The sequence below is a fragment of the Gossypium arboreum genome, chromosome 2, assembly GCF_025698485.1.
Source record: "Gossypium arboreum isolate Shixiya-1 chromosome 2, ASM2569848v2, whole genome shotgun sequence".
NCBI classification, from domain to species: Eukaryota; Viridiplantae; Streptophyta; class Magnoliopsida; order Malvales; family Malvaceae; genus Gossypium; species Gossypium arboreum.
This window is the reverse complement of record NC_069071.1, coordinates 46,745,058-46,759,866: the sequence shown is the minus strand read 5'-3', so window position 1 is coordinate 46,759,866 and position 14,809 is coordinate 46,745,058. Positions and strand designations below refer to the sequence as shown.

At 36.2% G+C, this 14,809-nt stretch overlaps 1 non-coding gene across 1 annotated transcript; it reads left to right on the top strand.

Annotated features, from left to right (window-relative positions):
* The first annotated feature begins 12,979 nt into the window (after positions 1–12,979).
* On the top strand, positions 12,980–13,086 carry LOC128289608 (small nucleolar RNA R71). The gene has a single exon (XR_008279253.1). It is a non-coding gene; the product is annotated as a small nucleolar RNA R71 (small nucleolar RNA).
* Positions 13,087–14,809: the final 1,723 nt, after the last annotated feature.

The window sequence follows — 14,809 nt, the reverse complement described above, 5'->3', positions numbered from 1 at the left end:
TGGCAAAATGGCTTGGTAAATAGCATATTTTTGTCCACACGGGTAGAGACAGAGACACGTGTCTCAGCTGTGTACGACACACGGTCATGTGTGTCCCCTGGTGTTGAATGAAAAACCAAGTTAGTATACCCTACACGGCCTCACACACGGGCGTGTGCCTTGGCCGTATGGCATAAGTCAACATACCCTATAGGTTTGGCACGGCTTAGCACATGGCCTGGAACACGGTCATGTATGGCCATTTTTAGGGCACACGGGTTAGCCACATGGGCGTGTGTGTTGGTTGTGTGACCAAAGTTAGAGAGTTACACGGGGTAGGAAATAGGCTGGGACACGGCCATATACTCCCATTTCAAATGTCCACACGGCCTGTGATACGGGCGTGTCTGTTGTCTATGTGAGAGACACAGCCTGGCCACACAGGCGTGTGTCTTTTGTTTTGAGAAAATTTTCTACGTTTCGTAAAAAATTCTTGAGCTATCGGTTTAGTTCCTAACCTTTCCCAAAGTATGTTTAGGGCCTTGTAGGCTCGTTATAGGGACATTTTGCTTGAGTTCGAATAATGTTTGCATGAAATGTGAAATTATATGTGAATTGACTGTTTAAATGTTTTACAATTTTGGTTATACTCCGTAACCCTATTCTGGCATTGAATACGGGTGAGGGTGTTACAAGCAATGTCCTCATTGCGAAAACAAAGTAATGAATGAAAACTGAACACTAGGTAAGGTTGCAAGAAAAGAGAGATGAGTCATAAAGACTGCTTAAGTATCAAGTCTTTCTCACAATCCAATCCTAGACATGCTCATTCTTATTACCACATCACTTTATTTTCTATAGAGAGGCATTGAGCTTATTTTATTCATGCTTGTTATTTTATTATGTGAAAAAAAAATTCTAACCAGGAAATAAAAATAAACACCTAAAAAGAAATAAAAACTAAATATAATAAATTCCCCCTTTTATTTATTTGACTTATCCTCCTCGTCTTCCTCCTTTTATGTTTCATCCTCGCCTTCTTTATCATCTTCCTTCCATAACTCAAAGATATAATCTGGGAACTTATGAATGAAATTGTTAGAGATATTTTTAAAAGTATTCCTTAGATAATCATCTCTAACTTTTGCATATTTCTAATAAGCTTTGTAACACCCCGAACCCGAGACCATCGCCGGTGTCGAACACGAGGGGTTAACAAGCCAAATCCACATATTTCGCCCACCAATTGACATTTCCAGTCAGGCTGAAAAACTGCGTCACCGTCGCCTTAAAAATCATATCTTGAGTTTCAAAACTCGGAAACTGGTTTCGTAAATTTTCCCTGAATTTAGACTCATATATCCATCCATGGATTTATTTCTAGAATTTTTGGTCGGGCCAATTGGTACAGTTTATTAGTTAAAGTCACCCATGTTACAGGGATCGACTGCTCTGACCTCCACGCGTTACAACTTGAATATCTCTCTGTACAGGGCTTTAATACTGGTGCCGTTTATTTCTAATGAAACTAGACTCAAAATGGAATCTGTACATATAAGGCATGACTCCTAATTATTTCTGGATAATTTATAGTAAATTTTTAAAGTTGCAACAGGGGACCCAGAAACCGTTCTGGCCCTGTCTCACAATAGCTTTAATATCTCTTAACATGTGACTCCTATGACCGTTTCATTTCTTCCATATGAAAGTAGACTCATCAAGGTTCATTTACATATCTTATTCACTATTTAATACCATTCCTACCAATTTTGGTGATTTTTCACATTCACGTCACTGCAGCTGGCAGCATCTGTTTTTAAGGTAGGTCTTACCTATTTTGTAGTCTCCATGAACCAACTAGTCTTGCCATACATAGGTTCACATATGATCATTTTAACCATACCAATGGCTGATCATGTGACCAACACTCCCATTTCCAATCCATAATCACATCATGACACCATATATATACAAACCGCAAATAGTCTAAGTTCGTACTTCACTTTTACGAGCCATTTTCGCATGGCCGTACACATATACATCACAACATATTTGAACCAACAAGGGGTAGTCCTATACATGCCATTTCAAAGTTCAACCAAAATTTATACCAAAATGGAGGCTTTGATAGTGTAGATGACTTGACTTTAATGATCCCGAATCTGATTGCTATCGAGCAAAATCTATAAAACAGAGAGCCAAAGCAGCAGGGGTAAGCATTTTTATGCTTAGTAAGTCTCAAGGAATAAAATCAGCTTTAATTAAAGCAATACATTCACATAGCCAAATGCATCATTTCATTAATACACATTCACATGATCATTCTTACTTCACACTTCATCATTATATACTTTCACAAGGTATCAACCAATTCAATAGCTGAAATTGTTAGTCGATTGAGCGAATGTTGCTCAAGCATGTCGACTTTTCCAATGCACATATAATCATACCTTCGGGCTTTTCGAGCGTACTAATGGAATTTATTACAGCAGCCAACACTCACCTCCAGCCCAAGCTTCTTCGGAATACAACCGGATATAACCACGTGCACGAATGCCTTCGGGTCTTAGCTCGGATAGAACGACTCGCACGAATGCCTTGGTCTTAGCCGGATATAGCCACTAGCACAATTGCCTTGGTCTTAACCGGATATAATTTCTAGCATAAATGTCGTCGGGACTTAGCCGGATATCATTCAATTGCTCATGCACACATACATCAATAATCATTAGACATTCATGTTTCATTTTCGTTACTAAGGCTCAAACACAAATGTAATCACTAGCATAATCGCCTTCGGGACTTAGCCCGGGTATCATTCAAATACTCATACACACATAAATCAATAATCATTACACATCCATATTTCATTTCACATAATTCAAGTAGGGTCACTTCTTGAGGACTTACCTCGGATGTCGTCGAACGGCTTTTACGACTATTCGATCACTTTTTCCTTCCCCTTGTCCAATTGTGGCCCTCTAAGCTCTTGAGCTAATTCAAACAAATTCAATTTATTAAAACCTCATTATGCTAGCTTATGGCCGAATATGACAAGGAGTTTAAATGGTCATATGGCCACCCTTTAGCTTGAATACACAATGGTCATGCACATTTTATACTACATCAAGCAATTCAATACAATTCATTCAAGCATCAAGGAAAAGCTAAGGCCATCAATAGGCTACCTAAGGCCGAATATACTTAGTCATACTTGCACCAATTCAACAATAAATTCCAAGATTTCCACATCATATATGTACTAGGCCGAATGTACTTGCAATTTCACAAGCATTCTTCAACATTTTCTTCTTTAAACAAACATATTCATCACTTACTTCATAACCAAAACATCATGTGCAAACATATATATACATATATGTGCATGGCAATTTCAAGGTGTCCCTAGCCATCCAAAACACAAATTTTAACTAACATGCAAGAAGCATGAACCATGCTCATGAATGCATCATGGCGAATACATCACAATCATGCCCTTTCAACTTCAATCATGGTTAAACAAAAGAAAACTCAATGTCTTACTCAAGATGGCTACAAAGAAATTTCAAGAGTAGACAATCCATCATTGCATGCATCATCATCAAGCTTCACACTTAGCATGCAATGGCTTTATCACAATATCAACTTTGACCAAATACCACTTCCATGGCATAACAAGGATTTGAACCATGGCTAACATGAACATCAAGTTGGCAACTAAAACATGCATGAATCTCATGACACAACCTCATACATACCTTAATCTTGGTGCAAGTTTAGCCAAATCTCCTTCTAGATCTCTTCTAAACAAATAAAATGAAGCAAAAATCTCTTCTTCCCTTAGCATTTTCGGCCAAAAGGAGAGAACAAGGATGAACAAAAATTTTTGTTTTCCTTCTTAGTTACACTGCAATGGGGGGGGAATGCTACACTCTCACACACATTTTTTTTTTTGTTTCTCTTCCCACATCTAATTATTAATCATTTCTTTCATGCTCCATTAACAAAACATGTTTCAACATGTTTTCTTTGCCCATAACCCATGTCATGGCCGGCCACCACCTATAAAAGGGGGAATTTGACATGCAAGTCCATTATTTTGCATGCATGCTTTAATTAGTCATCACACATTTCCCTATCGTACTTTCAAAGTTCACTACTAAGTCCTTTCTAGTGGAATTCACCTTTATAACACTAAATCAATCATCAAAAAATGTCATACATGAGCATACACATATTATAGGCATCAAAATAAATTTTAAATTATTTTTATGCCTCGGTTTTGTGGTCCCGAAACCACATTCCGACTAGGGTCAATTTTGGGCTGTCACAAGCTTGTTGTTGGTTATGCAGAAATTTCATCATATCCATCATAGTTGATAATTCTAATTTCTTCACAGTGTTTGAAGAAGTGGGTACTGGAATTGTAACAGCCCGATTTAGGGCCAAAATGGAACAGTGGTTTCGAAACCACGAATTCAAGGTTGAAAAAAAAATTATTTTGATTAAGTTTTAGTTTTTATATTATGATTGCATAATCGTGTGAAAATTTCGTTGCGAAATTTTATCGATTGGGTGTTTAATTTGACATTTAGGACTAAATTGAAATAGGTGAAAAATATGTGTGTTCTTGTTCATAAAGTACTTGATTGAAATGGGGGTTTTAAGTAGAGGTTCTTAAATGGCAATTAGACCATTATACTTTATATGGACAAAAATTTGGACATGGATGGAATTTTTAGAAAGTTTAGTAGTAAGGGCATTTTGGTCATTTGCATAATAAATGAAATAAAATGGGAAAAATAATACAAAAATGTGTTCATCTTCATTTAGCTTGGCCAAAACTTGCATGTTCTCCATAGCTAAGGTTTGTTTCAAGCTTTCAAGCTCAATAGTAAGTGCATTCAAGCCCCATTTTTAATGTTCTTTACATTTTTGAAATCCTCGTAGCTCGGTTTACCTATTTCTACCATTATTTCGAGTTAGGGTTTATGTTTAAAAATTTACCCATGAATGATATGCATGTATTTTGATGTTTGATGGTAGAATATGAATGTTTGAGGTTAGGAGAATGATCTTTTCTAAGCGATTTTTAGCGAAAACGAGCAAAACGGTGTAATTGGTAAAAATACCTAATGCTCATAAGTGCATGTTAGAGTGAGAATTTGATGTTGTCATAGAAGATAAAAATGATCAGCATGTCATAAAACATAAGAATAAGGGCTGAAATTAAATTTTTGAGCCTAGGGGAAAAATTGTAATTTTGTAAAAGTTGGGGGGCAAAAATGTAATTTTTCAATAATATGATTTTTGGATTGAAATAAATAGTATGAGTATTAAATGAGGTAAATGTGTTGTTATAGACCAAGAAAGGCATGGAATCGACCTCGAACAGGGGAAGGAAAATGTTTTGGACTAAATTGCAAAATTTCCATATTTTGCACCGAGGTAAGTTTGTATGTAAATAATACATTAAATTCATTTACATTTTTATATTTCAGCCTATTATATATATTTAGCTGATTTTTTTAGCATAAATCGACTATTGGAAGAATGGAAATAAGTAATAGAGAGAAAAATCCCGGTTGAACATTCGGAAAGATTGAATAATATAGATGGAGCGTAGCTAGGTCAGATGTATGGTGCTGAGTGCACATCATGTGTACAAGAGAGCTACGAGATACTATGTAGTAGCTAGGTCACATGTGTGATACGGGATGTATCCCATGTAGACAAGAGAGCTACAGGAGAGATAAATATAGCTAGGTCGCATGTGTGATTCCAAGTGAAGGACACCATGTAGACAAGAGAGCTATGAGATAAATTGGCTAGGTCACATGGGTGGTACTAAGTGTTCACCATGTGTACAAGAGAGCCAAATTATATGAAATATGATGGTGGGGCTGTGTGTTGAAACCATCAAGTATCGAGGATTGATCCAAATTGTTCAACGGATGGTTTTAAGGTGACATTGTAATCAGGGACCTATACTTGTGATGTATGAAATGTGGTGAAAATGAATTGTGATATGCATGTTAAAATGAGATTAATACAAAGAAAGTGTGAAAGAGTGAATTAGCAATAATACTATTTTGGATAGTCACAGTGACGTGAATTTGAAAAATCACCAAAAATATTAGGAATTTAATTAGAGGCTGAATGAGATATGAAATTAAAGCTTAATTAGTCTATTCCCATGTAAAAGAAACAAAGCAAGTAAAGGAACTCTATATTTTGAGATATTTATATTTGTGTGTGACTCGCTCAGAATGACTATGTGATCCCCTGCTCTAACTTTAAAAAATCAGTAAAAATTGTACAAAACAAATTAAGAAATATAGTTTATATTTATAAATTCCTTATTGAGTCTAGTTTAAATGAAACAGATTTCATGGATATTTTAATTGTGTACTGGGAGAAATTCAATTCGTAGTGGACAGAGGTCAGATCAGTTGAGCTGTATAACAAGGGAAACTTTAACTAATAAACTGTACTAATTGGCTGTACCAAAAATTCTAGAAAAATTTTAGTAAGAAGTAATTTTAGTCTAGTTTGAGGAAAATTTTACGGATTTGAATTTCGAGTTTTGTAACTCGAGTTATGATTTATTTAGTGAATATGACGCAGGAGAGACAACTTGACCTAAGTGGAGTAAATAGTAAAATTAAAAAGTAGATAATCTTGAGTTATTGTGTAAACATATTAAATTCTTTATTCATTATTTACATACTTGCTTACTAAGCTATAAGCTTACTTTCTTTTCTCTCTTTTGTCTTATAGTGTCGCCCGACTTGCACAGAGTCAAGGATCGTTGAAGATCTCGCCTACACTATCAATACTTTTGGGTATTTGAACTGAACATTTTGAATTATGGCATGTATAGCAGACTTAGTTATTTTGTTAAGTGTCATAATTGTCTAGGTTTAAAATATTAATTATAGTATCTGACCGATTATTTTGTATGAAGCCTTTGAAATTGGCTAGTATTGTTAAAGGCATATGTTATAATGATTCATGATCTAATTGCACGCCATATTTTTGTCTCGGCTTTATTAAATAGTATGTACTATGATTTGTTAATACCTCGTACCCTGTTCCAGCGACGGATACGGGTAAGGGTGTTACAGGAATAGTCAACTCAGGATCAATACTTGGTTCAACCGGCTCATTATAATTTGGCTCATCTTTTGGTTTAGAAGTTTCTGGTTCCTTTATTGGTTCAGTATCATTCAGTTCTTCCTCTAATTCTGCCTCTTCTATTTTAGTAACTGAGTTAGCTTCAGTTTTAGACTTGTTCGATAACTCATCTGTTTTTGGTTCTATCAACTCATTTGGTTCAGTTGGGTTTAGTTCATGGATATGCTCCACTAACCTTTCAAGATCATGGGTTGTAATGCAACCTTAAACATATGGGCCCTTCAAGTTTGCTTTTGTCTTAACTTGGGCCCTTAAGCAAAGTGAAGTGATCAATGATAGGAAGTAAGCACTTCCGGTCTTCTTTTTGGTACAATCATGGATCTCCTTAAGAATGATCTTCCCAACATTAATAGATTTTTCTGTCATAATTGCATACAACAAAAGAATTTGCTCCATTGAGAAAAGTAAAATGATACATTAGCCAATGGCTTTAAATATTCCCTTCAACAAGAATGACTACCATACTTCCTTATAATCCATTGGGATCCTGAATTTGTCACAAAATTAAGAACTTGTTGAAGAAAATCCCAACTAATGTTTGTCATCATGGCAAAGTACCTATCTTCTTCAACATCAGGTAAGTTAAACAAATCAGTTATGGATTTAGAAGTTAGGGGTACCATTTTCTTGTGAACAAGAACTTCAGTAGCATCTGGATTAGTGAAATTTGCATAGAACTCTTGAACTAACTCTTCTTCCAGCAATGATCGTGCATTACAAAAAAAATTCCAATTGAGGGCATTAATATTCTTTCAAATAGGTAAGGCCACAACTATATTATCATTGCTCTCCAGGTTGAAACCTTTTTTTCGGCATCATAGGTTGATTCTTAAAGATTGAATCAAACATCTCTTTCACTTCTTCATCTTGAATCACAATGGGATTTTCAGCAGAGGTCTTGGAAGATCTAGTCCTTTTGCGAGATGTAGACATTTTTCTCGAAGAATAAGAAAAAAATTGGCAAAAAAATGGATAAATAAATCATGAAAGTATAGGAGCAAGGTGTTGTGGCAGCAATCGACTTGTGGTAGCGACGGACTTGCGGTGGCGTGAAGCTTGCTACGACGATAGGATGCAGTATTGAATGAGCTACTCCAGCAACGGTCGTACGACGGCAATACTAGGGGCTTGCGACAAAGAAGAAATTTTAGGGAGAAATTTCAGGATTTAGGCTGATGACTAAGAGGAAAAAGAATGGGTGGCTAGGTTTTGAGCTAATAGCTTGAAGGCTTGTGAAAATTATAAAGGTATAAAGGGATTTATATAGTGATGAATTAGGATAATTTTGTAGCTAAAATTTAGTTAATTTAAGATACTTGGACGGCAAGGTAGTCTTCTAGCTAAAATTTAGCTAATTTTTAGTTACCAGGCGACAAGTGAGATGGAGGGAAATATGGTGACAAAAGTCCTATGGACAACATGGGTTAAATTTTTTCTCTTTGCTATTTTAGCCTTGAGCCCAAAATTTATTTAAAAATTGGACTCCATAGTTGTCGTACGATTCTACAGTTCCATATGCATAAACTTTGTGAATGGTATAAGGTCATTTCCACCCTGATTTGAGCTTTCCAAGAAATAACCTTAGCCTCGAATTAAACAAAAACACTTTTTCACCTTTTTTGAACTCACGAGGCTGAATACATCTATCCTGCCATTTCTTATATTTTTCCTTACACATCTTGATATTCTCGTATAAAAATAACCTCAACTCCTCCAACTCATCGAGTTGTAACATCCTTCTCTCACTAGCTTGCTTAAGATCAAAATTCAATTGTTTAAAGCCCAGTGAGTTTTATTCTCCAATTCAAGTGGCAAATGACACACCTTTCAAAAAACTAGTCGATAGGGAATCATAACGGTGTCTTAAAAGCATTTTAATAGGCCCATAGTGCATCATTGAGCCTTCGAGACCAATCTGTTCTATTAGGGCACACTACTCTTTCAAGTATACCTTTGATTTCTCGATTTACCCTTTCAACTTGCCCATTTGATTGTTGGTGATAGGCAATAGCAATCTTATGCTTCACATCATACTTGTCAAGCAACCAGTTAAGCCATTAATTTACAAAGTGAAATCCTTCATCACTAATTATAGCTCTAGGAGTCTCAAATAGTGTAAATACATGCTTATGTAAGAATCGCATTACTACTTTAGTGTCATTAGTTGGGTATGCCTCATCTTCAACCTACTTGGATACATAGTCCACAGCTACTAAAATATACTTGTTACCATACGAAAAAGGAAACAGACCTAAGAAATCAATGCTCCATACATCGAAAAGTTCTATCTCCAAAATTTTTGTCAAGGGCATCTCGTTCCTCCTTAATATGTTCCTAGATCTTTAGCATCTACCGTAGTTTCTCACATATGCATAAGCATTCTTGAACAATGTAGGCCAAAAGAACTCAGCTTGTAAAATCTTTGCTACTGTTCGTGAACCACCAAAGTGTCCCCTGCTCGGATATGAATGAAAGTGGTACAAAATTTCGTTAATCTCACTCCCAACTATGCATTTCCTAATTATGTTATCTGCATATTGTTTAAACAAAAATGGGTTCTCCTAAAATTAGTACCAACTATCATGAAGGAATTTCTTCCTTTATTGGTACGTCATTTCTCGAGGAATTATTCCATGTGCTAAGTAATTGGCAAAATCAGCAAAACAAAGTGTTCCATAGATTTGTCTTACCTCAAAGATATACTCATCAGGGAAATTCTTATTAATTAGAACAAGTGAAGAAGTTACCTCATTTTGTTCCAACCTCGATAGATGATCGGCTACTTGATTTTCAACACATTTTCTTTCTTGGATCTCAAGGTCAAATTCTTGGAGTAAAAGTATCCATCGAATTAGCCTCAGTTTAACATCTTTCCTTTTTGAGTAAATACTTAGAGGCAACATATTAGGTAAATACTGTAACTTTGGTACCTATAAGATTTGAACGGAACTTGTCAAAAGTAAAAATTATAGAAAAAAGTTCTTTTTCAATTACCGTATAATTCATATGGCCCCTATCAAAGTTCTGCTTGCATATAGATAGGATGAAAGGCTTTGTTCCTTCTTTGGTCCATCACACCTTCGACAGTGAAATCGCTTGCACCACTTATCAACTCAAAACACATGTTCCAATCAGATGTGATAATTATTGGGGCTAAAATTAACTTGTTTTTCAATTTTTCAATAGCTTCTAAACATGCTTTGTTAAAATAAAAAACATATTTTTCTAAAAGCATATATAAATAAACCAGCATGGCCTAAAAAGCTTCTAACTCCTTTCACATTAACTAAAGGTGCTAATCTTTCAATTACGTCCACCTTTGTTTTATCCACTTTGATTCTCTTGGAAATTTTGGGCCCTAAGACAATTCCCTCTTTAACCATAAAATGGCACTTCTCCTAGTTAAGGACAAGATTAGTCTCCTTGCATCTTTTAAGTACCTGAGCCAAATTATTCAGAAAAAATACTGTAAGTATTACTAAAAACAGAGAAATCATCCATGAAAACCTTAACATAATTTTCAACCATATCAATGAAAATTGCCATCTTACATCACTGAAATGTGGCAGGTGCATTATATAAGCTGAAAGGCATTCGCTAAAAGTAAATGTACTGTATGGATAGGTAAAAGTAGTTTTATGTTGGTGTTCCGGGGCTACAACTATTCAATTGTATCCCCCATATCCATCCAAAAAGCAATAAAATCTATTACCTTCCTATCGATCTAGCATTTGATCCATTAAAGGTAAAAGAAAATTATTCTTACGAGTGCCTTTGTTTAGCTTTCTATAGTCAATACAAATTCTCCAACCCATGATAGTTCTCGTCGAGATTAACTCATTTTGCTCATCCTCGACAATCATGATCACACCTTTCTTGGGTACGTATTGCACCAAACTTACCAAAGAACTATTTGAAATGGGGTAAATAATTCTTGCATCTAACCATTTAGTTACCTTTTTAGTGAGATAGAAGTGAGATAGAACTACCTTTAGTTCGAGTTTAGGTAGTTTCTATATTGATGACTTGGGTTGTACAATTTCTCAAACTTCTAAATCTAGCAGTTTGAATCACAGTGGTTGAATATAACTTATCGAATTGGCTTTCATCAAAGCCAAACCTTCATTACCTTTTTCATCTTTAAATGGTTCAAACCCTAAAGTGTTCTCCAACAAGTCTTCTTCAAAATTGCTTTCCATAGAAACTAAGGTTTCTAATTCTTTCATTACTGAACACACTTCTTTGAAGTGAGAAACTTCATCACTTTTAGAACATTAAATGTTACCTTATCATCTTGAACTCGCATCGTGATTTTTCCTTTTTACATATCTATCAACGTTCTTCCTGTGGCTAGGAAAGGTCTCCCCAGGATGATCAGAACTGCCTTGTCTGCTTCAAAATCCAAATCAATTAAATCAGCAGAAAAAATGATTTTATCAACTCTTACCAAAACATACTTGACCTTTCCTTTGGGATATGCTAATGATCGATCCACAAGTTGAAGTGATACAGTAGTGGGATTTCCTTCTTCTATTCCTAATAGTTTGAAAATAGATTTGGGCATTAAGTTGATGCTTGCTCCTAACTCACACAAAGTTTTGCCGCAATATGATTCTCCAATGTTGCAAGGTATCGTAAAGCTTCTAAGATCCTTCAGTTTTGGAGGTAGTTTGTTCTGTAAGAACGTATTACACAATTTCGTCAAAACGATAATCTCATACTCACTCAGTCGTTTCTTTTTTCACAAGATATCCTTCTTAAACTTCATATAATTAGGCATTTGTTCTAAACCCTTTACTAATGGAATGTTAATATGTAGTTTCTTTAGAACATCCAAGAACTTCTTGAATTCTACCTATTGTTTCTGCTTGTTCTATTGAAGTCTTTAAGGATATGGAACTCTAAGTTGATACGGACAACTTTTCTGAGGAGGTATATCTGCAAAAGTAGGTGTTAGCTTTTCAGAATTCACTAGTTTAGGGATTACCTCGTCAAATTTTTCAGCATCTAATTTTTCTACTGTAGGAACTTCAATTTTTGGTTGACTTTCCTCTTTTTTAGTAGGCTCATCTTCAACCATAACCGTCTTAGGTTCCAAAATCTTACCATTTCATAACTCGACCACCTTGCAATGCTCTTTACCCAAATTTCTCAGATTTTCTATGTCACTCAGCAAGGCTCCTTGTGGTCTACTACGAAGCTCAATAACTAACTTCCCTATCTGGTTTTCTAGATTTTTTAGCATTGCTGCTTGACTTTGGATCAAGGTGAAATTTTTCACCATGTACACCTTCAACAAGTCCTCCAAACTGTTTCATGATTCAGCTTGAAGTGGTTTTAAGACTTGTTCAGTTTGGTTGGGTTTATACTGCATTTGATTATTATTCAGTCCATTTCATTGATTACTCCAGGAAAAGTACACTGAGTTGGTATTTGAAGGGAATTTCTCAAAATAATGACCATTCCCACAATACACACAAGAAACTACTTCATATTGACTTAGTGATCGAGCTGCAAAATTATTCGAACCATTAGTGGTAAATTGTTTTAACATAGTGGAAATAGAAGATACCTAAGTAGAGAATGAGGTCAGTGCATCCACTTCATGCACTTTGGCTACTCGTCTTTCTGAAACTGCTCAATTTTTCAGTCCTGGGTAGTTATTGCTTGCAATCATTTCAACGATCGCATAAGCCTCGTTATAAGACTTAGACAGAATCGCACCATTCGCAGAAGCATCTACCATTAACTTGTATGTGCGTTGCCACCATTATAAAACGTCTCCAGTTGGATACATTGAGGAATCTCGTAATGAGGACATTTATAAAGTAATTCCTTGAATCTTTCCCATGCCTCATAGAAAGATTCGTCATCCAATTGCTGGAAAGTAGTTATCTGATTTCACAACTTTGCATTTTTGTTCAGTGGAAAGTACTTTACTAAAAACCTTTCTGCGAATTCTTGCCAAGTAGATATTGAACTTAGCGGCAATGAATTTAACCATGCTTGTGCTTGATCTCTCAATGAGTATGGAAATAGTTTTAACCTTAATGTGTCTTCAATCACACCAACAATCTTGAAAGAATCACTGTAACACCCCACACCCGTATTCAATGCTAGAATAGGGTTACAGAGCATAACTGAACTTACGACACATTTAAAACATCCATTTCACATACATTTAGTCAATTCATATACAATTCATTCTCAACCAAACATTTCGTCCCTAATACGAGCCTACGAGGCCCTAAACATACATTGCGAAAAGTTCGGGACTAAACCAATAATTTTGGAAACTTTTTGCACACTTAAGAAATTTTCTCAAAAACAGGGGACACACGCCCGTGTGACACACCTGTGTGTCTCATACGGCCACCAGACACGCCAGTGTTACATTCGAAATGGGAGCACATGGCTATGTCCCAGCCCGTGTCTGACCCCGTGTAACTCTCTGACTCGGGTCACATGGCCAACACACATGCCAGTGTGGTTAGCCCGTGTGCCCTAAAAATGGCCATACACACCATTGTACCAAGCTATGTGCTAGGCCGTGCCAAACTTATAGGATATACTAACTTATGCCACACGGCCAAGTCACACGCCTGTGTGCGAGGTCGTGTGGAGCATACTTACTTGATTTTAACACTAGGGGACAGATGGCCATATAACATAACTTTGTGTCACACATGGTTGAGACACACACCCGTGTCTTTATCTGTGTTGACAAAAATAGGCTATTTACCAAGCCATTTTGCCAACCAAATTGGCATACACCTACATCAAACTAATTTGCAGAATTCATGTAATGCCCCAAATCTTCAGAAATTTAATTTGCGTGTTTTGTGCATATTGGCTTGCTTGCATTAATGGTTAGGTGTCCTAAGAAGTGTGGGAGGTCCTGGGTTCAAAACTAGGCTTTAGCAAAATTTTGACTTTTTATTGAACAACCCTTATTTATGGCTAGTGGACTGTTAAATTAATGAGAGCGTTGCAATACACGAAGGGCTTGTTACTTAGGTGGCTTATGGCGTGTGGTGTGTACCTAGGGGTCTTGAGTTCGAGCTACCCTTGGCACAAGAGAATAATATTTTGTTGCTCTTGCAAGGTAGGTAGTAGAGTTTGGCCGAAACTTTGAGAGCGGAGTGGTTGAGTGAGAGTGGATAGCTGAATTTGAGGAGAGAATCGTGGGAATGGGTGAGGGAGTTATCAATTTGAATTAGTGAAGAAGAAAAATAGGAGAGAATCGAGGAAGTGGGGAGTTGTGGTGTTAGTGGTTGATCGAAAGTGGGATTCCCCACTATGCTAATTCGATCGTAGGGTTGCTAGTGCCGATTTTGTACTGGACATTTTGGGATAGCCGATTGTTTCTTTGTGCTTTTTTCCCTATTTTTTTTCTTTTGGGTTTTTGTCATTTGGGGTTTCTTTTCACTTGTTTCTAAAGCCTAGTTCTGTGTTCGTTTTGTAAGTACTCTTAGGTTCTAAATTACCAGAATTGGTTTTGATCACTTGGTTCTTTGAAGTGATTGTTCTTTGGGGTTATCGAATACTATCCCCTTCTTGAGGTCCTTCCTATTGCTTTTGGGTTCGGCTTGCACAAGTCTCATCAACTCTCCTTTTTCCTTTCTTTTATGAT